Source organism: Protopterus annectens, chromosome 10.part0, assembly GCF_019279795.1.
Source record: "Protopterus annectens isolate FY-2018-M chromosome 10.part0, PAN1.0, whole genome shotgun sequence".
NCBI classification, from domain to species: Eukaryota; Metazoa; Chordata; order Ceratodontiformes; family Protopteridae; genus Protopterus; species Protopterus annectens.
This window is the reverse complement of record NC_056744.1, coordinates 369001062-369025538: the sequence shown is the minus strand read 5'-3', so window position 1 is coordinate 369025538 and position 24477 is coordinate 369001062. Positions and strand designations below refer to the sequence as shown.

The 24477-nt window shown below is 43.3% G+C and overlaps 1 protein-coding gene across 7 annotated transcripts in view; it reads right to left on the bottom strand.

The window, feature by feature from the left end:
• The window catches only part of LOC122813133 (phosphodiesterase 4D interacting protein), a 1898306-nt gene that overhangs the window by 627357 nt on the left and 1246472 nt on the right, over positions 1–24477 (bottom strand). The gene's annotated exons all lie outside the window — the stretch shown is intronic.

Here is a 24477-nt window from a genome sequence, read left to right as displayed (position 1 = left end):
AGGCTTGTCAGTAGCAACAGAGATTACTGCTGAGTCTGCTGCCAGGCATCTGAAAAGAAAATTACAGTCCTCAGGGATGACCAGGCTTCTTAAAAGCAAGGGCTGAGAACCTAGATTTTAAGAGACATTGTTGAATGCATCCAAAAATGCTGGGTGAACTGGTAGTACCATAGAAGAACTAGGCAAATCCATTTATAACACTTGGTAGTACCTTTTTTGCAAGTCTGAAATTTGGGAATTATCCCACTTGAAGTGCAACCCCATTTTGAAGATGGTTTCCCAAAAATAAATTTCTTCCATGGGGACTCAGCACCCCACAGACTTCTTCAGGTGAAACATATTCTAAAGGAGAGAGTATTTGTGTTGAGTAGTCTAAGGATTCTTCTTCTTCAGAAGAGGAATTCTCTCTGATGATTCAGGATCCCTAACTCTTTTTGCGGAGGATTGAGGGCCTGGATTAGGAGTAGGGACTGGAAGTCTGTTTAAGGGCCATGAAGGCCTGGAAAAAACTTTGGAAAAAGACCTGCAATTCAGAAGAGGCCTCTTTAGTAGTGGATACATGTTTAGTTTTTCGCTTTTTCTTAGCCGAAGACAGTATTTTATGAAGGGTGGGAGGGCCAGACAACGGCTGAGTATCGGACGGCTCAGACTCTGGGACTTCGGATGCAGGGTTGCAAGCTAACCCCCTGGGGTCCTCAACACATTCCAGCCTCAGTTCCTCCCTTGACGTCCAAGTCAGAAGTCTGCTCAAACTCTAGCAACATGCTCGTGACTGAAGCCAAGGCAACCTCAGAAATGGGCTTGGCCTGTGGCCTCAAGTCAGAGGATCCCATGTGCCTCCATATCGAGTGCCTCAGGAGGGATGTCAGATGGCAGAGGTGCAGTGGAAGGTGTAGGCCTAGCTTTCTTGGCTTTATACTTCAGTGGTTCTGTGTTGGACCTGGGTACCCACTGTTGGACCCTGGGTACCCACCATTCATTTAGTTAAAAGTTTTAAACGTTGGTTTTCTAATTCCAATGCTAAGGAGTTAAGTCTGCTTCTAAGGGTCTTTGGGACAAACGACTGGCAAATACTACATGACCTATGGTCATGGTTGGGGCCTAGGCAGAAGAGACACTGAGTATGGCTGTCCTTATGTGGAATTTTCTTCCAGACTGGCACTTGCCCTTCCTGGACGACATAACAGAAAAGAACAAAGAAAAAATTCTCCAATGGGGCACTTATCTGAGAATACAAAGATGAAAATACTGGAAACTACAAGACTGACATTTGGTAGCTGGCTTTCTGACTGGTGGCATAAAAGCTCTAAGGATGGTATGTGCGTATGCCCATTTTATGGCTCGTGTACGATTACAGCCTATGTCAGACGTAACATGTACCCTACATTGGTGAAAGTCTTTTGTATACTGGCCGACATCAAGGTGCCATCCGCTGGGGATATCCCTCAAGAATTCTTCAGCAAGTGAACAGAAGGACATCTGGTCTCATCCAGTCTAGTCAGACCTAGGCAAGTCTGAAGTCTTGGAAATAGATAAAAGGAATGGTTAGTACATTAGGGAGAAAGTAACCCTTCTCACCCTGGATAACTAACACACAAAGACAGAATGGTTTGATGGAAATTCTGCAACAATGGTGACCTACTCACACATTGATTACTATTGTTACATTCTTAGTTTTATTATGATGTTTGCATTAATCCCTGCTATAGTAATCCTAACAATTAAGGGTCTATATTATATCATCGAACGCTTAAAAAAGCGAACGCTGATTGATCGACCTAATTTAAGCGAAATCTTACAATCTCGAACTGTCAGATCAGTGATTTTTTTTCCCAGGGAAACAAATCACTGATCCAAAACACATACACACAACACAAGCACACCAAACAAACAGAAATCCACACACACCTAAAATCTGATACCTAACCCTACACTAAACTATGCACACACCACTAACTACCCACTTACCTTAACCCAAACCCTAACCCTAAGGTCCGTCTCTATCGCACACTCACCTCAACCGCTCCCTAACCCTAACTCACTTAAATCCGCCCTAACCCTCATGTCCACTCAATCGCATACACACCTAACCCGAGCCCTAACCCTAACTCACCTAAATCACCCTAACACTCACATCCACACAATCGCACATTTACCTGAATATGACCGGTAACTTTCCACCATAACAACCGAATTCTTTCCCTAGGAAAAAAATATGAGTTTCTGCTGCTTCGATATTTTGCAGTTTCGCGAAAATAAGTTTGATCAATCAGCGTTCGCTTTTTTAAGTGTTCGAGGATATAATATAGACCCACAAATATAACAAACCCAAGAGCTCATAGAAATAGGAAGTGGCTAGAAAAGAAGAGTTGGGTTGTGGGATGATTGTAGTGTCAACCTAGCTCTTGCCTAGGAAGAACTTTCGAATCTGTGATGGCTAGAGAAGGTGTGGACAGAAGACCATGTGACCACCTTGTAGTGCATCCCAAGTACTCACCTCTATAAGGAAAGCCACAGTGGTAGTAGTAACTCTTGTAATGCGGGTCTTTATAGCTCTCTTTTGGAGACTGCTTGCTCAGACACAGTCTTTCCTTATTTCACTGCTGCAAAAACACAAACAACTGGCTTGATCTTCTGACATTTGTGGTGATGCACAAGTAATACCTTAACTGCCTGCGTATATCTAGGGAATGCAGATTTTTTATCTCCCCTATTCTGAGGGCTGCAGAAGATAACAGTGAACACAACAGCTTGTCTGAGAAAAAACTGCATGCCTTGATTTGGCACAAAGGAGGGAAGGGTTGTAAAGCCGACACTCGTTATGGAAGACTGTGTTCTTTGAACGGCTGTTTGGAGTTGTGAAGCTCGGAGGGAAGGGTTGTAACGCTGATGCGCCTTATGGAAAGTACAGTTGTGTACACTTACCATAAATGTAGATGTTGGAGTGTATTCACTGTTGCAGTCATTACATTTGGATAATCCTGCTGGCAGGTTGCCCTCAGACGGCCTGAATTCCAAAGTCTTGGGTCCTGAGTCTGCTGCTGTCGTCAGAGGTATAAAAGAAGCAGCCAACGCCATTTTCTTCAGTTTTTCTTGCCCCAGATGTCAGGTGCCCCCTAAAAGGGTAGCCAAAATTTATATATAAAAATACATGCAGCAAAATAAACTTTACCTTCATCTACAAGCAAATACACCACATAGGTTGTATAAATCAGAGAAGGAAAGATAAGTTCCAGCAGAAAAAAGGGGGATGGAGGGAGGGTAACCTGGACTGCAACAGTGAATGCACTCGAACATCTACATTTATGGTAAGTGTACACAACTGTACTACGTTCTTTGTGTTTCACTGTTGCAGTCATTACATTTGGGTAGAGTGCCAAAGCTATGGTTGGGGGGGCTGGAGCTAAACAGCATTAGGAGCGGCTATGAGGCCCTGCAGAACTGCAGTGGCAAAGCCTGCCCTTGATTTAGAGTAGTGTGGCAGATGATAGTGCTTTGTAAAGGTGTGCACTGAACTCCAAGTAGCAGCCTCTAAAATGTCTTTGGTTGGTACTCCCCTGAGAAAGGCTGCTGAAGTGGCTGCAGCTCTGGTTGAATGTGGCCTAATGCCCTTAGGCACTAGCTTGTCATGGTGTAAGTAGCAGAAACGAATGCAGTGGCCTATCCATTTTGAAATAGTCTGCTTTGAGATAGCCTTTCCTTGTGATCCTGCAGCATATGCCACTAGTAATTGCTCTGCCTTCCTGGAAGCTTTGGTTCTGTCCAAGTAGAATCTAAGCTGCCTGTGTACATCCAAAGAATGCAGAATTCTCTCCCCCTTGTTCTGTGGATTTGGATAAAAAGTTGGCAGATGAATTGTTTGGTTAAGAGCCACACTGGACACCACCTTAGGCATAAATGTTGGGTTTACCCTCAGAGAGGCCCTGTCTGGATAAAAAATGATAAAAGGTTCCACAGCCATGAGTGCCTGTAGCTCTGAAACTCGTCTTGCAGAAGTAATTGCTAGGAGCAGAGCTGTTTTCCAAGATAAATTATATCAGCAGTAGCAGCTAGTTCAAAAGGAGGCAGGGTGAGTTTTTCCAAGCCATAGTTGAGGTCCCATGCGGGTAATGGTGATCTCCTTGGATTTTTGGCTCCTCTGAGGTACTGCTTTAATATAGAATGAGAAAATATTGGTGGCTCTGTATTGTAATGAGCCGAAATGGCAGAGGCATGAATTTTAATTGATGAAAAATATAGGCCTTTGTCCAGCATCTCAGTTAAGTATTGCAAAATCTGAGGAATATTTGGGACAGCTGTATCAGTTCCTTGTGCCTGGTTCCAAGCACAGACTCTCTTCCATTTTCCAGCATAAGATTTTCTAGTACTAGGCCTTCTGACTTCCAAAATGACATCCATCACAGCTTTACTGAGAGGAGTTTTTTGTATGACTACATTATTCACCATGCTGCCAGGTTTAATGTCCTGAGTTGGCTGTGCAGGATCTGATTGTTTTGCTGGGACAGTAGATGAGGTATATGAGGTAAGGTCCAAGCTGAGCATTGAGACAAGTTCCTTAGGATTGGATACCAGAACTGGCGGGGCCAGTCTGGGGTAATCGGTATCATCCTTGGCTTCTCCTGAGTTTTAGGAGCACCTTGGGGAGGAGAGGCAGTGGAGGAAAGGCATATACTGATAGGTTTTTCCAGCTAAAGATAGAGCGTCCACTTTCAATGCTTGTCTGTGATAAGTCCTTGTGCAGAATCTTTTTAGTTGGTAGTTGTGAGGGGAGGCAAATAGATCTATGTCCGGGCATCCCCATTTCTTTCTTATCATGCTGAAGACTTGTGGATTCAGCTGCCACTCATGGGGATCTATGAGGTTTCTGCTTAGTTCGTCTGCCAGAGTATTTTCTTTTCCTGGCAGGAATTATGCCTGCAGATGTATTTGGTAAGTCAAAGCTGTGTCCCACAATGTCATTGCTAGCCTGCAAAGGGAGGTAAGAATGTGTGCCCCACCTGCTTGTTTATATATCACATGACCATGGTGTTGTCTGTCTTTATCAGTAGTTGTCCCGGATGAAATAGGTCGTTGAAGGCTGTCAGGGCATTTTGAACAGCTAGCATCTCTTTTTGATTCATATGTAGATGCATTTGGTTTGAGGACCATGTGCTCTGAATGCATCTCCCTGCCATGTGGGCCCTCCAGGCATAATCTGATGCATCTGTTGTTAGTGTCTGCCTGGCGGGGGGTAATGTGAATGGCTGTTCCTTTTTCTGGTGACAAGCCTTTGCCCATCATCAAAACTCCTGTTGCAGGCAGGGAATGAGAGTAATCATTGCTTCCAGGCTGTGGCAATGTTGAGTCCAAACACTTTTTAGGTACCATTGAAGTTTCCTCCTATGCAGTCTTGCATATGGAATTAGTAGGATGCAGGATGCCATGAAGCCCAACGCCTGCAGAATTCTTCTTGCAGATAACTAGGCCTTTGTTGCCAACATTTTGAAATAGGTAGTCAGTTGCCTTTGTTTGTCTAGCGTGAGGATAAGCCATCTGGGCAGTTGTATTTAAGCTTGCACCCAGGAATGTTATCTCTTGAGAGGGTACTAGTTTTGATTTCTTTTCGTTGACTGTGTGCCCTAGGCATGTCAGAAATCCTTTCACAAATGTCAGATGGTGAATAAGAATGTCCTTGTCCTCTGCATGAATTAGACAGTCATCCAAATAAGTATATATTTGTATCCCTCTTTGTCTGCAGAATGCAATTACTGGTGCCAGGCACTTTGTGAAGACCCTGGGCGCAGTAGATAAGCCAAAGGGCAGTGCAGAGAATTGGTAATGAATTGAACCAGCCTTGAATCTGAGGTATCTTCTGCACGATTGTCTTATTGGAACATGCAGGTATGCCTTTTTTAGGTCTAAAGTCATAAGCCAAGCATTCTTGCCCAGCATGGGCAGAAGCTGCTGCAAAGTCAGTATTTTGAATTTTGGAATATCCAGGAATGTGTTCAGAATGGACAGATCCAGTATTGGCCTCCAGGCCTTGTCCTTTCTGGGTACCTGGAACAGTCTTGAGTAAAATCCTTGTCCCTGCTCTTGCTCTGGTACTTGCTGAATGGCCCCCATGTCCCTGAGGAATGAAACTTGTTTTTGTGCCTCTGCCCATTGATTTTTTGGCAGATCTGGCCAGCCGTTTGCCTTTGGCAGGGTATGGAAATGGAACTTGTACCCTTGTGACACAATATTTAGAACCCACTTGACCTGGTTATAATGTGCCAATTTTGAGCAAAAAGTGCTAATTTTCCCCCTAAGGGTGCTGCCAGTTGATAAGTGCTTGGAGCAGGCAGGGGAAAGTCATCAAGACTGCTTTCTGTATGTTTGTGCTTTATCTTCTCCAGCTTTAGAGGTAGGAGCACCCCACTGTGTTGACCTGTAAGAACCTTGCACCTGAGATCTGCCCCTAAGGCATCTGGATCTGCCCCTTTGAGGTCTGTCTGACACAGGAAAGGACCAATTTTTGGTAGGCCAGTGTCTACTGAATCTAGGTGGCTGTACTTGTAAAAATATCTTTAAACATTTGCATAGATTTAGCTTTGTCTTCCATTTTCTTTAACACCTCTTCTGCCTTAACACCAAACAAAGTATCATGCTGTAAAGGTGCATCTAGTAACTTAGCTTTAACATGATCAGGTAGGTTTTGCTCCTTTAACCAAGCATATCTCTTAATTACAGAACCCGTAACTGCAGCCCTGCAGGAGGCCTCCAAAGAATCAAAACCACATTACAAAGTATGCTTTCCAATTTGTTCAGCTGCATGCAATAAATCCTGCATTTCTTTGTTTTCAGCACATTCAGAATTTAACATAATTTTCTGTTTAAGCAATCCTGTAACATGTTGCTGATATTTGAGCATACGAAACTCACAGTTTAAGGCCCTTATAGCCAAAGTTGCAGATGTGTAAACCTTTTTCCCCATCTATCCAGTGCCCTTGAATCTCTGTCAGAGGGGGTTGGGTTTTTTGCTGTTGAGGCCTTAACTCCCTTTGGACCCTGTGAAATAGTTTCTGGGTCAGCAGCATGGTTTTTAAAAATAAATTTGTGTGAGTCAGGGACCCTGTAATATCTGTCAGGCTTACTGGGTGCTGGAGGTAAGGAGTAAGGGGGCAAACTGGACTCCGAAAACACATCATCCACAATGTCTAACAGGGGGAATGGCTAGAGGCCTGTACTGTGGTAGTAAAAGGAAATCCCTGAGTCTCTTTGTAGAATCTGAAAAATCTTGGCTTTCCCAGTGAAAATGCTCCCTCATGGTATGCAAGGTTTCCCCAAAGGAATAATCCACAGGAGGGGATGCTGAAGGTATAGATTCTTCAGCATTAGAATCCTCATAGAGAAGTAAGGAATATCCCTGCTCAGAAGAGGAATCAGAAGAAATAGAAACCTGATCTGAAGAATCATAGTCAGTGTCTGCCTAGGCCTCTTATCAGGAGGGGGATGGGAACCCCTGGTAATCAGGTCTTTGGCCATTTTGATCATCTGTTTTTTTGGGCATAGAGGTCTGTACACGTGGCTCATGAGTTTGTTTCTTTGCTTTAGAAGGTGCTTTAGTCTTTGTCTTTTTAATGTAAAGATGTTGAGGTCTGAATACACCCTCAGAAGCCGGTACCTGCTCAGCGGCTCCGGACCCATCTGAGGGATTAGTGCCCTAGGCTCCAATACCTTGAGTATCCAGCGGCATGGCCGACTCCACGTGGGAGTTAGTAGCGGCCTGTGACTCTGAAGTAGTGGGTGTCAGGGGCTGTGAAAGCGCCTCACTGAGAACCGGTGACTGGCTTAGGAGAAGCTTTGTCATCGGTTTTGGGCCTCGTTTTTTTTTCTCTATCCTTTTCCTTGCGTTTTTGTAAACTCCGGTAGTCAGATGGCTATCCGACTACATTTCTGGATAATTAAACCGGCTACCAAAATACTTTAAAGCATAATCATACCGATGCTTAATAGTGTGTTGTTTAAATCTAGCACAAAACCGACAACCAGAAATGTTGTGATCAGGGCCTAGGCAAGGAATACAGTAAGAATGAAAATCCTTATGAGGTATTTGCTTTCCACAAGTAATGCAATTATTAACTTTTTCTGACATCGGTCTGGAGCAAGAAAAAGTTTCCCCAATGGGGTACTTAGCTTTATTGAAGACTTCGGTTTAGAAACTCAAACACGAAAATTTCAGGAGTCGGCCGACCGGCACTTGCGAACTGCTTCTGCTTCAGGCACCGTGCGGCAAGAAAGACTGAAGAAAATGGCATCGGCTGCTTCTTTTATACCCCTAACGACCTGATGTCAGGGAAGGGGTGACAGCAGCCGATGCTTGACCCAAGGCTTTGGAATTCAGGCCGAATGAGGGCAACCTGCCAGCAGGATTACCCAAATGTAATGACTGCAACAGTGAAACAAGAAGATCATCACTGTGTTCTTTGAACGGCTGTTTGGACTTGTGAAGCTCTCCTGACACAGATGTTGGCCAAGTTGGATAGCTTAGTGAAGCTCATGTCTGGGGGTCCAAATAGTGACTGGGCCAATTTTTCTATGACATAATTCAAGTCACAAGGCAGAATTATTCCTTTTCTGGGGGGTCTGAGATGCAAGACCCCTTTGAAGAAATGTTTGTCTGCCAATATATCATTGGTAGGTCCAAATGAGGGCAGGCTGAAGTGTTTGACAGGTGTACTTTAATGGAGGTACAGACCAGTCAAATTAAACAGCTCACTCAATTACTGCCGAATTGTGGACACAAATGCTGTACTGGGGTTATGGTTCTTTTTGTGACACCAAACAGAAAACATCTTCCATTTAGATAAGTAGGAATTCCTAGTGGTAGGCCACATGGTAAACATGTCCTCACTAAACTAATGCCTGAAGAGTAAAAGGGTCACAAGGTTAACAAGGACACCTTTTTCCCCACCCTACCTTACTTCCTGGATTACCCTGAGAAGCAGAAATATCACAAGGAATGTGTACAGGAAGTTACCTCTCAATCTGATTAAGAAGAACAAAAAGAAATTATCTACTGCCAAATCTTTTTTTTTTTTTTTTTTAATTTCTTCAAGTCTTTTGAGTTTCTAATACCATGACGGGAATGGACCTCATTCCTTAGTCAGAGTATGATTAAAGTTCATGAAGTTAGTATTATTTCAATCTTTGATGTTAGCCAGAATTGTTCTTCACAGCACCTGCAATGTATCCAGTAATGACTCCTTCTGGAATTCGTAGGGGGTTACATGGATTGGTAACATATCTAAATACGACTGCCGATTATTTTTTTATAAAACCCATTGCTTCTACTACTATTGGAACTGTATGGGTATCTTTCTTCCACATTGCTTTCGTTTCTGCCTGCAAATCCTGATATTTTATGACTTTGTGTCCTCTCTGTACGCAAACACTGTAGTCAGTGGGTGAGACGATTTCAATGAATAATGTTACTTTTGTCTTCTTTTCATGGACCACTATATCCAGTTTTCTAGCATCTACTTTTTGAACTGCTGGTAATGGGTGAACCCATGTGATGTAGGCTTCTTCATTTTCTATGATGCTTTGTGGCCCATTTTCTAGTGTTATTCAACTACTTCAGTACCATAATGTTTGCACACTCCCCAGTGCAACAGTCTTGCCACATTATTATGCCTTTCAGTATACAGTTCTTCTGCCATTAGTATGTCACAACCAGCAATGAGGTGTGCAACTGTTTCCAGTTCTGTTTTACAAAACCTAACTTCTCCTACATGTTCAATGGACTTTGTAAACCAAGGTGTATGTAACCTAATATCTTGGGCCCTCAATATTAACCTTTTATCTCTTGGTTTGAATTCGCCTATCCTTAACCATTCCTGTGTTCAATCCTGATCAACATGAGATTCTTCCAGAAGTTTTCTATACTTGCAACAATATTTATGAAATTTCCACATTTCTTGCCTTCTCATCTGGCCCTTCACCTTATATTCTTTCTTTTATTTTTTGGCGCATTCAGTTGCTGCCTGATTTTTATCTACTTCTGGTTTGATTTCCATTCCTGCTTGACGCTGATATGCTTCTGCTAGATTAAGCAGACAGGTAATCTTATATTTATTCTCCTCATGTTTCAAAACTTTCACTATGTTTGGGTCTTGTGAAGTCAGAAGATATGCATGCAGTCCCACAACCGCAGATTTATGGATGCAATCAATTTCAAGGAAGCCCATCCCTCCTTCGGAACAGGGAATACACAACCTTAGTAGGCAATGATTTTTATAAATCATTTGGTGAGCATGAAGCATCCTTTTTGTTTTCTTGTCTAGTCTATCCAACAAATTTTGGGACCAGTCAAACACTCCAAAACTAAGTTAGAACAGGAAGAGCAAACTGGTTCATAGCTTGAATTTTGTTCCTAGAAGTCAGTGTTGTTTTCAGAATTAATTTAAGTGTTCTAAAGTATTCCTTACTACGTTGTATTCATATTTGTTCATGTTTTATTGTTGATCCTTCATCAATTCCCAAATATTTATATACTCCCTCTTGCTCAAATTCTTTTATACCACTTTCTTGGTGCTGCAGTTTTCCTGCTTTAAAGGTTGCTTTTACGCATTTATCAAGACCAAATGATATTTTTATATCATCTGAGAAGATTTGACAGCTTGCAGTTGTGCTTTCAGTTCCTCACCTGATGAGCTACAGAGTTTTAAATTGACAAAGAGAAGATGAGAAGTTTTTACACTTTGTTTTCTAGTAGCCAAATTACAGCCATGGCCTAAGCTGTTAAGTAGACACCTTAATGGGTTAAGGGTAAGACAGAAAAGCAGCAGTGACAGAGTCACCCTGTAGTATCCCCCTTTGAATTTTTGTCCCTGGGATAATAATTTGTCCTTTATCATGGCTTAAGTGCAAAGTGGTCTGCCACGGTTTCATGGTCTCTGTAATGTAGTCGATCAGTGTATGGTGCATCTTATACATTTTAAGCACCCCTTTATCCATGAACGTGGGGTACTATCACATGCTTTTTGCAGTCAATCCCTGCCATACTTAGACTTCCCTTTTTACCATTCTCCACAATGACTTTCTTAACACATGATCCTTTGTTCCATATGACTTTATTTTATTACTCTTTTGTTCTATTGTCATGATTCAATTTTCTTCTAAATGACTATAAACTCTGTCAGCATCAATTCCAGAGTACAGTTTTATATGTCGTCAGAAGGCAAGTTATCGGTCTATAAGTTTTAGGGTAGCTTGCAGGTTCACTCAAGTAGGAGCACTGTTTTTCCTGTTGTTAGCCAGGTTGGTGTCTGTTCAGTGCATAAATCCTCTTTGTGTAGTTTCTGCTGATAACAGAAAATCATCCATGCTGTAGCCAGACTTGGGATTTGCTTCTGTAGTATCAAAGCCCATCTACTAGTGTGCTGGTTTGACAAGGGATGTGCACTGTTATAAAAAAACAGTTTTGAGCTGCCTGCCCATTCTCAAAGTCACATGGCCTGCTGAGACAGGGAGCAGGATGTTTCCAGATATTTCTTGATGTACACCATTACAGCTGGCAAGTGGCAAAGAGGGTTAATGCTATAAGCCCACCCCAATGAAGACACATACATAGTGACTTTTTGTAGGACAAGAGTAAATATGGCATCCTCTGTTTAAATTTGACAGATGTAGGCACCATTGTAAATGCCTGCCACATGCATTAGCTAGTTGGATGCCCTGATCCATGAGGTCTTTCAGCTGAGACCACTGTATAAGAATGCGCCTTTAAGTATTCTTACATAGAACCATGTAAACAGCACCTAATGAATAACTGCTACCATGAGCCCCAGTACCTGGAGAAGTCTGACTGCTAAAGGTGATGGATTCTGCAGTAGTAGTATTACAGTAAACTGTGCTGATGCTATCCTGTCTGGTGGGAGTTGGGTCAGCTGGTGTATTTTGCCCATGGGACAGACTATGATTGTGATGGCTCAATCTTGGACTTCAGTGTTCGGTGACATTCCTAAGGCCAAAAAGAAGGCAAAATAAGTAGTCCCTTCTGCTTAATGCATTTACTAAGGACTCCCTTATGGTGGAGGCAAAGAGACAGTTATCCAAACATGGGAATGCCCAGATTCTGAGAAGTCTCATGTAAACTGCAACTGCTGTCATGCCTCTGGTGAACATCCAGGGGCAGCAGTGAGATAGAAAGGAAAGGCCCTGAAATAGTAATGACTGATTCTCACTCAGAAGTGTAGAAGCTTCCTGAAAGCCGTGGCTATCTTTAGGCGCAAGTAGGCATCCTGATGGTCCAAAGGGGATAACCAATCTACCCAGTGTAGACAAGGAAGGACTGATTGCATCATGACCATCAAGAACTTTGTTTTTCTTATCTGTGTACAAACTTAAGCTACTGAGGTGGAGTATTGATCTGAGGTCCTTCAACTTTGTGGACACCTAAAAGAATCTAACAAAATCCAGACCCTATCTGATCCAGTGGGACCTCCTGGGATAACATTTGCTAAGAGGTTGTTTACCTCTGTTTTGGCTGCTTCCTTTTAATGAGGTAGAATGTCAGGTAAAGGAAGGGAGGCTGGTCAAGATTCCATACAGAATGAACTTTATAGACCTGGAAATTGTATCCTGGGTGAGTCCATCTGTCTTTTGTGATGGCCAGCCATATAGAATTGTTGAATCCTGATTGTCTACAGAGGTGGATAGTTGGGCAAGTACTTACGGGTGCTGCTGCTGTTTCCAAGAGGAAAGGCCACAGAACTCCTGAGCTGAAAGCCCCTCTGAGCATGGGACATTGTCAGATCATTGGCTTATGACTGGTATTTGAACTTGTGGAACCATAAGTACTTTGCTCCCTTTTGGTTCCTAGAAAAGGATTATTATTCACCTGAACAGCCAGAAGTGTTCTCCCCTCTTGTTTACTCTTGGGAACCTTTTCTATGAGAACAAGTGAGTGCACCTGCCAAATGACGCCTTGAAGTTTTCCATGAAACCACAATCTGAGCCAGGTGTGCCTCTTCACGGTGATATCTGTACCATTTGATCTTGCTGCAATCTGGTTTGTAATATAGACAACTGTGAAGCAACCATTTCAGTGGGTCCAGAGCTTCATCTGCTGAGTAACTTGTAAAACAGCTAGAGTGCATCAAGCAGTTTAATGTCCTAAGTATGAAACTACCAGAAACAAAGGCAAATTTCTTGATGTGATCCATTGCTGGATAATCAATATCTGGAGGAAGAACTGCTGGGCTCTCCTTTGAAGCCTCCCTCTTAGTGGCCGGCATCACCACAATGAAGTCAGTAAGGGGAGTCTTACTCTAAGTATGGTTTGTCCTTGGGAGAACAGAGGATCTTGTCCTGTTTCCTAAGGAATAGGCTCAGTCATGTCAGGCTCTCGCTAAACCCTTTCCACACCTAGATCAATCATAGGATGGGCATGATGGACAATCCAAAACAAAGTCTCTTGCAGAAACTCTTCTTGTGGGGGGTAGTTTTGTGGGTCAAAATCTACTCTGTCTCATCAACTGCAGGAACTCCCCAAGTTTGGGGTCTTCTGCAAGGGGACTGATATTTTCTCAAGACCTATGGCTGGGTTGGGTGACCCTAGGGGAGAATCAAGGTGCCTCATCTTGCACCCTCTTTCTCAGAAAACTGGGAGTGGATTTGTCCACGTGATCAGAAGAGCATACTTCCTGAGATGGGTATGATATGTAGAGACCTTTCAATGTCAAGACCTTTTGGGACATGGATGACAGGTCCAAGTTCCCAAACTGATAAGGAGTTTCAGGGAGGCGCCAAAGTGGAAGGTGCATCTAAAGTCTATCAACCTGTTACCGTGAATTGTTTTTCGAAAAGCTCCATTGACAGATGCCTGCTCCCAGAGTCCATGGTGCACACAAGGCTTAGTATGCAAGTTATGACCAGCACTGAAGACAGCTTTTGCACCACAGAATTAAAGGCCAATAATGATCCCAAAAACAGCACAGAAGGGATCAGTGTTGACAGTGAAGTTAAGCCATCAAGGTTGAGGACTTTATGCCTAGACATACTAGATACTACAGCAATGCGTGTCAAAGAAATCAGCATCACGGGAGCCAGCACCAACTGAAGAAGAACCAACAGTGGTGATGTGGATAGGACAAGAACCACACTTAGTTCTGATGCCCTCTGTACTGATACAGGGCCTGGAAAATAACCATATGAAGTGGAAAGGAGAAATCCATCTCTAGTTATCCAAGAGAGAGGACTCCGTACTCAATTTGGGCCTTTACCAAGGCTCTCATCATCTGGTCCCTATCCCCCCCCATGACTGTTGACATACCAACTAATGTAGTGTTGCCACCTGTAGGCCCACCTTCGTCCAGACTTTTGTGAAGGTCTTAACTACTAGTACCAGGGTTATCATCTTTTTTTTACAACTGTGTAGTTCTTTTTTGGCATTACCTTAGAGGTTTTAAACTTTGAGGAATCTGGAGTATGCTCGAAAGCGAAATCCAAAACATCTACGGTTAAAGTGTGATCATGGCATTTCCATTGGTTGTGGTTGACCGGGGTGGACCACCATTCCTGCCCCTTGAAAAAGGTGGGTATAATAGGAATTCTCTCTTCCAGGGACCAACAGGAGTGGCTACAAGTGGACCTTCGGTACCAGTGGAGCTTCCTTGTGAGCACGCTAGCCCTTTATACTATTAGTATGGTAGAGGCCCTATAACCCAGAGACCAGAAACATTATCTGGCTGATGCATACTTCTCCTGTGCCGTTTTGCAAAAATAAAATACTAAGTATTCCAATTTTTCTTGAGGAACATAGGCTGCTTGAGTCCAGAAATGACCCAAGGAATAACACTCTTTTGCAAGGGGAGAGGTTTCATTTTGGAATGCTAATGGAGAAATCAAATCTTTGAAAGTAGTCCATGGTGAAATGCACTGGCACTTCTACTTAGAACCTTCTCCCATGACAGTAGCTGCATGAGACAATTGTCTACAAAGAGGTAGATGTGAATGCCCCTTATGTAATAAACAATTACTGGAGTCATGGACTTGAAAAAAAAAAATAGCTACTGTACTCAGTTCAAAGCATAACGTTGTCAATGGAGAGTGGGAACCTCGTCCTCAAACGTTAGTAAGCATTTGGTCTTTGTGGATAGGTACATATATGTAGACAGGCATCCTTGATCTAAAGTGAACACCAGGGCCTGCAGTGTCCACCATTTTGAATTTTGGGATGTTGACATATAGGTTTGTCTGGATGTGTACAGAATAGGCCTCCATAGTCCTTTCATTACAGGCACTAGAACAAGTCTAAAATAGAACTCACTGTTTTGTTCCTGCCTTGGTATGGGGTTTATCACCTCAAGTTCCTGGATTACAAGGGGAACCAAATGCACTTTTGGTACAGGTGGAATGCATTTTTAAATTGCCTTTCTTGCTATATTTTTTTAATTTCTTTTTCCACGGTATTTTGCCCGATGACCATCCCTGTGCCACGGAGTTGGGCACCCAGTCAAAATATTTAGTCTGTGGAGGTGACAGGCATCCCTTGGTTAGAGGAAGGGTCTAATGAACATTCATTACTGCCCACAACACCAGATGGCCCATTTATTCCTCCAACATCTAGAGGTTGATGGTAGAAGGTCTGGTGGAGCAGCCTACCAGAGGATTTGTTTCCCCTTGGCAGCTCACATGAGTTTCTATTAACATTTATACACATACGATAATTACATTTATACATTCTAAGACATTACAGAGGTAGAAGTTACTAAAGAGAAAGCCCATGTGCAACTTAGTGGATTTTACAGGCAGCAGTTAAGTATAAAAATTGTTTTGTCATTTCAGCATTTCAGTGAGAGGTTGAGCCTTTTGGAGAGTATCGTACGGTGAGCACAAAGTCTTAACCTGGTGATGAGCATGTGCAGGACCAGGACTTGTTAAGATTTTGTTCAAGCAGTAGTTTAAAACCACTGAGTTTGTCAGAGAATTTTACTTCTGTGTGGATACGATTCCAGAGTTTAGCAACGTGTTGAGAGTATAGTGAGTCTCCTGCAAGATAGTTTGACTTATCTGTGAGTAGTAAGAATTTGTTACTAGAACACAGGTCCCTTGCTGGACAGTAGGGCAGTAAGTTGTGTAGTGCAGGACATTTTTCTGGATGATGAATGAGTTTGTGTGCTGTAGTTAGTTGTGAATAAGTTAGGTAGATGTGCAGTTTAAGCCAGTTTAACTGTTTTAAGCTATGCCAATGGTGAGTCATATGAGGGAGAATGGTGGCAAATTTAGCTATTTTATTGTACCAGGAGGCAAGTTTCTTTAAGAGCATTGTTTAAATTTGTTAGGATAGGAGAGGCATACGAGATATGGCAATAAGAAGGTGGTAGCTAGAAATTTTTTTTTCTTGCAGTATCTGTAATAAATCCATTAATCCTATACGGGGTGTCTAGTTTCTGGTGTGTATATTTAATGGTGTGCATGACATGCTGGTGATATTTGAGAGTGTCATCTATTTTAATGCCTAGAATTTTTTAACATGAGTTACAGTTTCAATGATAGTATTACTTGTGGACATTACAGTAAAAGATTGCTTTTGATTTTGGCAACTTTTTGAGGCAAAAAGCATTAACTTAGTTTTCTTGGGGTTGAGTAGGAGGTTCATAGGTTCATAGGTTCATACTAGGCTATCTGCCCTGGGGCAATTATAAGCCTAGCCTGATTCTGTATGGCTTACGCCACCCCTTGATTTGAGTATACTGTGCCCTTTTTAAGGTTTAGTTTACTGTGCCTCTGTCTAATAGTGACACGGGAGTAATCCCTGGGACAAACCTATGATCCCCCATCCACTTATCGAGATTCTTCTTGAAGAGATTCAGTGAGGTGCTCTGCCTCACATGAACCGGAATTCTATTCCAGAGCGAAGGGAGCCTCTGGGTTATGAACCTGTCCCTCCAGCAAGTCCTATTTATTTCTGTGCTGAGGTTCAAGTCCCTCGAGCGTGTGGCTCTAAGGGATTTAGATTTACTGAGGTGGAGCATGTCCATTAATTCTGGATTTGACATAGCTTTGTATGTCAGGCATAGATCGCCTCAAGTAGGCGGTATGCAACTGAGTAGAGCTGGAGTTTTTTAACCGAGCAGCATATGGCATCTGTTTGAGACCCTTGATCCTCTTGGTGAGATACTTTTGGGGTCTTTCTAATTGCTGCAGGTGTCGGGTAAGGTACATCCCAAAAGGGCATTGTATTCTATGATGGGCCTGATGAGGGATGAATAAAGGGGCACGATTACCTCTCTTGATCTAGATGTGAAACCCTTCGTGATGAGGTGGGCTATGTAGAAGGTCTTTCTAACCACTATGGCAATGTGGTTTTCAAAGGAGAGATTGCTATCAACTTGGGTCCCCAGGTCCCTAATAACATTCTCTGTACTTAATGGGTTTCCGCCTATGTGGTAATTTGTGGGCACATTGTTTTCGCCAAAGGGTATGACTATACATTTTTTGGCATTTAGCTTTAAACCATGGCGCTGGCACCAGTTATCTGTCTCTGTAAGACCTTTTTGAAGGATGTTTGTGTCAGCTGGAGAGTTGATTATGGTGCCCAGTTTGCAGTCGTCTGCGAACTTGGTGAGCCATAGTCCTCCCACGTTTGCCTGTACCTCGGAAAAGTATATACCGAACAAGAGTGGTCCCAGGACAGAACCCTGTGGGACGCCACTTGTGTCCGGTTTCGAGTCTGACATGGCTCCAGCAACTCTCACTTTGTGGGTTCTGTCTTTGAGCCAGTTTGCGACCCATCTTGTGACATAGGGGTTTATATTTAAGCTGGATAGCTTATCAATGATGCCCGAGTGGGGTATTGTGTCAAATGCCTTTGCAAGGTCCAGATAGGCTGTGTGAACTACCTTCCCTTCATCTATGGCTTTGGTGACTGTTTCAAAGAAGTCAACCAGGTTCAAAAGGCAGGATCTGCCCTTGACACAGCCGAACTGGATAGGATCTAGTGTCTGTAGGTCCCCAATGTCTTTGTTTATGAGCTCCATGATGATCCTCTCCATAGCCTTGCAGACTAAGCTAGTCAGGCTTATGGGGTGATAGTTTCTAGGGTCCGTAGAGGCTCCACCTTTGTGGAGTGGGACCACTGTTGCTGTACATCATTCTGTGGGCACATATCCTGTAGTGAGGCTGAGATTGTATAGCTGTTTTATTTGAGGGATTAGTTCCTCTTGTAGTTCATGTAGGACGCAACCTGGGACGCCATCTGGTCCCATGGAAGCAGTGTTTTTTGCTTTGGAGAGGGCAGCCTTCACCTGAGCATCTGAGATGTTTGGGAGGCAGCTCTCTGCTGGGATAGATACTTGCTCTTTGGGGGAGGGGTGGAGAAGTTTGCACTGAACCTCTCTGCCAGGATATTGGCGATGTCTGTGGGTTCAGTGTATTTTTGTCGCTTAGAATCAACTCAGAACAAGTCTGGGAGTTGCATCCCAGGTTTCTAACATAACTGAAAAAAGCCTTATGATTTGTCTTTGGTGTCCTGTGCAATTTTTCTCTCGAAGCTGGCCTTGGAGGATTTTATGAGGGATCGTAATTTTTTGCTAGTACTGATCAGAGATGCCTTCCCTATTAGGGATTTTGCTCCATCATGTAGTAGCTTTCTCCTTCTGTTGTACAGTTTATTTATGGCAGGGGTCCACCACACTGGACGCCTGCCTTTGGATGATTGGGTCTTGGTTTTGTTTGGGATAGCATGATACATGCATTCCTGGAGACGTCCGTAGAATGCATTTATATAGGATTCTGCAGTTTGGGCTGTAGTTTCCACTGGCCCTGGGGCCTTGAAGGATTCCACTTCGGTTTTGAGAAGTGAGAAGTTCACTTTTGAGAAGTTTTTCACTGTGGTTTTCTGGGCTGGGGGTGGGGTCAGGATGTGGACATCCAGTGAAATTAATTTATGATCTGATCTTACCAATGAGGGATATACTTCTGGTGTGGAGCATAGAGTCCCCATGTTGGTAATGATCAGGTCTAGTATGTTGTCCCTCTTGTGGGAGTGGTGACTAGTTGTTCCATAGCATTTGAGTTTATAATTTCCAGGAATCTTTGGGCTAAGGTGCTGGGGCTTGAGTAGTTCTCCCAGTCAATGTTTGGGTAGTTGAAGTCGCCCAATATAATGGTGTTCGGAGAGATCTTCATGTTCTCCAATGTTTTCAGGAAAGCCGAATGGAATTCCTGACTTTGAGAGGGTGGTCTGTAGGATGCTATAAACTGAAAAGCAGTCTTGCCCACTGTTAGTTGCACATGGATGGTCTCCGATACTTCGTGCAATGCCACTAACCTGGAGGTGTGGATATCCTTGATAAATATGGAAACTCCCCCTCCTTTTGTGGTTCGGTCCGGGTTTTGGGGCCGAAAAACATGATATGAGGTATAGCATGGTAGTGCTGGGGTGCTCTCTGGAGCCTTGAACCAGGTTTCTGTCACTGCACAGATATCGATGTTCTCCATACTGAGGAGAGCTTCGAGTGCGTGCATCTTGAGGTTAAGACTTCTGGTGTTTAGCAGCATTACCCTTAGTTTCTTGTTCTTTGATTCTTTGAGCCAGGTTTCCACAGAGGAGAAAGATTTTCGGGTAATGTCTTGGAGCTTATTTACTGTTGAGGTTGAACACATTAATGTTGAGTCGTGTGTACACTGAACACCTGTAGTAACTGGTTGAAAGGATGAGGAGGTTTGGTGCCATTTAACAGCTTGCTGCCTTCCAGATAGGTAAAATACAGTTGTGTACACTTACCATAAATGTAGATGTTAGAGTGTATTCACTGTTGCAATCATTACATTTGGGTAATCCTGCTGGCAGGTTGCCCTCAGCCGGCCTGAATTCCAAAGTCTTGGGTCCAGCGTCGGCTGCTGTCACCCCTTCCCTGACATCAGGTCGTCAGGGGTATAAAAAAAGCAGCCAACGCCATTTTCTTCAGTTTTTCTTGCCCCAGATGTCAGGTGCCCCCTAAAAGGGTAGCCAAACTTAATTTATATATATATATATATATATATATATATATATATATATATATATATATCCATAAATGCACCAATATAAATTTTACCTTCATCTATAAGCAAATACACCACATAGGTTGTATAAATCAGAGAAGGAAAGATAAGATCCATAGGAAAAAGGGGGATGGCAGGTGGGTAACCTGGACTGCAACAGTGAAAACACTCGAACATCTACATTTATGGTAAGTGTACACAACTGTACTATGTTCTTTGTGTTTCACTGTTGCAGTCATTACATTTGGGTAGAGTCCCAAAGCTATGGATGGGAGGCTGGAGCTAAACAGCATTAGGAGCAGCTATGAGGCCCTGCAGAACTGCAGTGGCAAAGCCTGCCCTGGATTTAGAGTAGAGTGGCAGATGCTAATGCTTTGTAAAGGTGTGCACTGAACTCAACGTAGCCGTCTCTAAAATGTCTCTGGTTGGTACTCCCCTGAGAAATGCTGCTGAAGTGGCTGCAGCTCTGGTGGAATGTGGCCTAATGCCCTTAGGCACTGCCTTGCCATGGTGTAAATAGCAGAAACGAATGCAGTGGCCTATCCACTTAGAAATAGTCTGCTTTGAGATGGCCTTTCCTTGTGATCCTGCAGCATATGCCACTAGTAATTGCTCTGTCTTCCTGAAAGCTTTGGTTCTGTCTAAGTAGAATCTAAGCTGTCTGTGTACGTCCAAAGAATGCAGAATTCTCTCTCCCTTGTTCTGTGGATTTGAATAAAAAGCTGGCAGATGAACAGTTTGGTTAAGAGCCACACTGGACACCACTTTAGGCATAAATGTTGGGTTTGTCCTCAGAGAGACCCTGTCTGGATGAAAAATGATAAAAGGTTCCACAGCCATGAGCACCTGTAGCTCTGAAACTCGTCTTGCAGAAGTAATAGTTAGGAGCAGAGCTGTTTTCAAAGATAAAAACTTTATATCAGCAGTTGCAGCTGGCTCAAAAGGAGGCAGGGTGAGCTTTTCCAAGACATAGTTGAGGTCCCATGCAGGTATTGGTGATGATCTTGGAGGCCTTAAATTTTTGGCTCCTCTGAGGTACTGCTTTAATAAAGGATGAGAAAAAATTGGTGGCTCTGTATTGTAATGAGCCGAAATGGCAAAGGCATGAATTTTAACTGATGAAAAAGATAGGCCTTTGTCCAGCATCTCAGTTAAGTATTGCAAAATCTGAGGAATATTTGGTACAGCTGTATCCGTTCCTTGTGCCTGGTTCCAAGCGCAGAATCTCTTCCATTTTCCCGCATAAGACTTTCTAGTACTAGGCCTTCTGGCTTCCAGAATGACATCCATCACAGCTTTACTGAGAGGTGGTTTTTGTATGACTACATTATCCACCATGCTGCCAGGTTTAATGTCCTGAGTTGGCTGTGCAGGATCTGATTGTTTTGCTGGGACAGTAGACGAGGTATTAGAGGTAAGGTCCAAGCTGGGCATAGAGTCATGTTCCTTAGGATTGGATACCAGTACTGGCATGGTCAGTCTGGGGCAATCAGTATCATCTTTGGCTTCTCCTGTCTGACCTTTAAGAGTACCTTGGGGAGGAGAGGCAGTGGAGGAAAGGCATATACTGATAGGTTTTTCCAGCTGAAAGATAGGGCTTTCACTTTCCATGCTTGTCTGTGATAAGTCCTTGTGCAGAATCTTTTTAATTGGTAGTTGTGAGGGGAGGCAAATAGATCTATGTCCGGGCATCCCCATTTCCTTGTTATCATGCTGAAGACTGGTGGATCCAGCTTCCACTCATGGGGATCCATGAGGTTTCTGCTTAGTTTGTCTGCCAGAGTATTTTCCTTTCCTGGCAGGAATTGTGCCTGCAGATGTACTTGCTAAGTCAAAGCTGTGTCCCACAATGTCATGGCTAGTCTGCAAAGGGGGCAAGTGTGTGCCCCCCCTGCTTGTTTATATACCACATGACTGTGGTGTTGTCTGTCTTTATCAGTAGTTGTCCTGGATGAAGTAGGTCCTTGAAGGCTGTCAGGGCATTTTGAACAGCTAGCATCTCTTTTTGACTGATATGTAGATGCATTTGGTTTGAGGACCATGTGCCCTGAATGCATCTTCCTGCCATGTGGGCCACCCAGGCATAATCTGATGCATCCGTTGTTAGTGTCTGCCTGGCTGGGGGTAATGTGAATGGCTGTCCCTTGTTCTGGTGACAAGCCTTTGCCCATCATCGAAACTCCTGTTGCAGGCAGGGAATGAGAGTAATCATTGTTTCCAGGCTGTGGCAATGTTGAGTCCAAACACTTTTTAGGTACCACTGAAGTTTCCTCATATGCAGTCTTGCATATGGAATTAGTAGGATGCAGGATGCCATGAAGCCCAAAGCCTGCAGAATTTTTCTTGCAGATAACTGGGCCTTTGTTGCTAACATTTTGAAACAGGTAGTCAGTTGCCCTTGTTTGTCTGTCGTGAGATAAGCCATCTGGGCAGTTGTATTCAAGCTTGCACCCAGGAATGTTATCTCTTGAGAGGGTACTAGTTTGTTGACTGTGTACCCTAGGCATGTTAGAAGTCTTTTTACAAATGCCAGATGTTGAAGAAGAATGTCCTTGGTTCTCTGTTTGAATTAGACAGTCGTCCAAGTAAGGATATATTTGTATTCCTCTTTGCCTGCAGAATGCAATTACTGGTGCCAGGCACTTTGTAAAGACCCTGGGCGCAGTAGATAAGCCAAAGGGCAGTGCAGAGAATTGGTAATGCATTGAACCAGCATTGAATATGAGGTATCTTCTGCATGACTGTCTGATTGTAACATGCAGGTATGCCTCTTTTAAGCCTAAGGTCACAAGCCAAGCATTGTTGCCCAGCATGGGCAGAAGCTGCTGCAAAGTCAATATTTTGAATTTTGGAATATCCAGGAATGTATTCGGAATAGATAGGTTCAGTATCGGCCTCCAGGCCTTGTCCTTTCTGGGTACCAAGAACAGTCTTGAGTAAAATCCTTGTCCCTGCTCTTGCTCTGGTACTTGCTGAATGGCCCCCCATGCCCATGAGGGATGAAACTTGTTTTTGTGCCTCTGCCCATTTATTTTTTGGCAGATCTGGCCAGCCGTTTGCCTTTGGCAGGGTATGGAAATGCAACTTGTACCCTTGTGACACAATATTTAGAACCCACTTGTCCTGGTTATAATGTGCCTATTTTGAGCAAAAAGTGCTAATTTTCCCCCTAAGGGTGCTGCCAGAAGATAACTGCTTGGTGTGGGCAGGGGAAAGTCATTGGGACTGTTTTCTGTATGTTTGTGCTTTATCTTTCCCCAGCTTTGGAGGTAGAAGCACCCCATTGTTTTGACTTATAAGAACCTTGCGCCTGGGATCTGCCCCTAGGGTGTCTAGATCTGCCCCCTTTGAGGTCTGTCTGACACAGGAAAGGACCAATTTTTGGTAGGCCAGTGTCTACTAAACCTAGGTGACTGTACTTGTAAAAATTCTAACAGTTTGCATAGATTTAGCTTTGTCTTCCATTTTCTTTAACACCCCTTCTGCCTTAACACCAAACAAGGTATCATGCTGTAAAGGTGCATCTAGTAATTTAACTTTAACATGATCAGGCATATTTTGTTCCTTTAACCAAGCATGCCTCCTAATTACAGAACCTGTAACTGTGGCCCTGCAGGAGGCCTCCAAAGAATCAAAACCACATAGCAAAGTATGCTTTCCAACTTGTTCAGCTGAATGCAATAAATCCTGCATTTCCTTGTTTTCAGCACATTCAGAATTTAACATTTTCTGCTTAAGCAATCCCATGACATGTTGCTGATACTTGAGCATATGAAACTGACAGTTTAAGGCCCTAATAGCCAAGGTTGCAGATGTGTAAACCTTTTTTCCCCACCTATCCAGAGCCCTTGAATCTCTGTCAGAGGGGGTTGGGTTTTTTGCTGTCGATGCCTTAACACCCTCTGGACCCTGTGAAATAATTTCTGGGTCAGCAGCAGGGTTCTTAAAAAGAAATTTGTGTGAGTCAGGAACCCTGTAATATCTGTCTGGTTTAACAGGAGCTGGAGGTAAGGAGTCAGGGGTCAAACTGGACTCCGAAAACACATCATCTACAATGTCTAACACAGGGGGAACGGCTAGAGGCCCTGAGCCTCTTTTTAGATTCTGAAAAATCTTGGCTTTCCCAGTGAAAATGTTCCCTCATGGTATACAAGGTTTCCCCAAAGGAATAATCCTCAGGAGGGGATGCTGAAGGTATAGACTCTTCAGCATCAGGGTCCTCACAGGGAGACAAAGAATATCCCTCATCAGAAGAGGAATCAGAAGAAATAGAAACCTGATCTGAAGAGTCATAGTCAGTGTCTTGCCTAGGCCTCTTATCAGGAGGGGGATGGGAACCCCTGATCAAGGTAATCAGGTCTTTGGCCATTTTCATCATCTGTTTTTTGGGCATAGAGGCCTGTACACGTGGCTCATGAGTTTGTTTCTTTGCTTTAGAAGATACTTTAGTCTTTGAAGCTG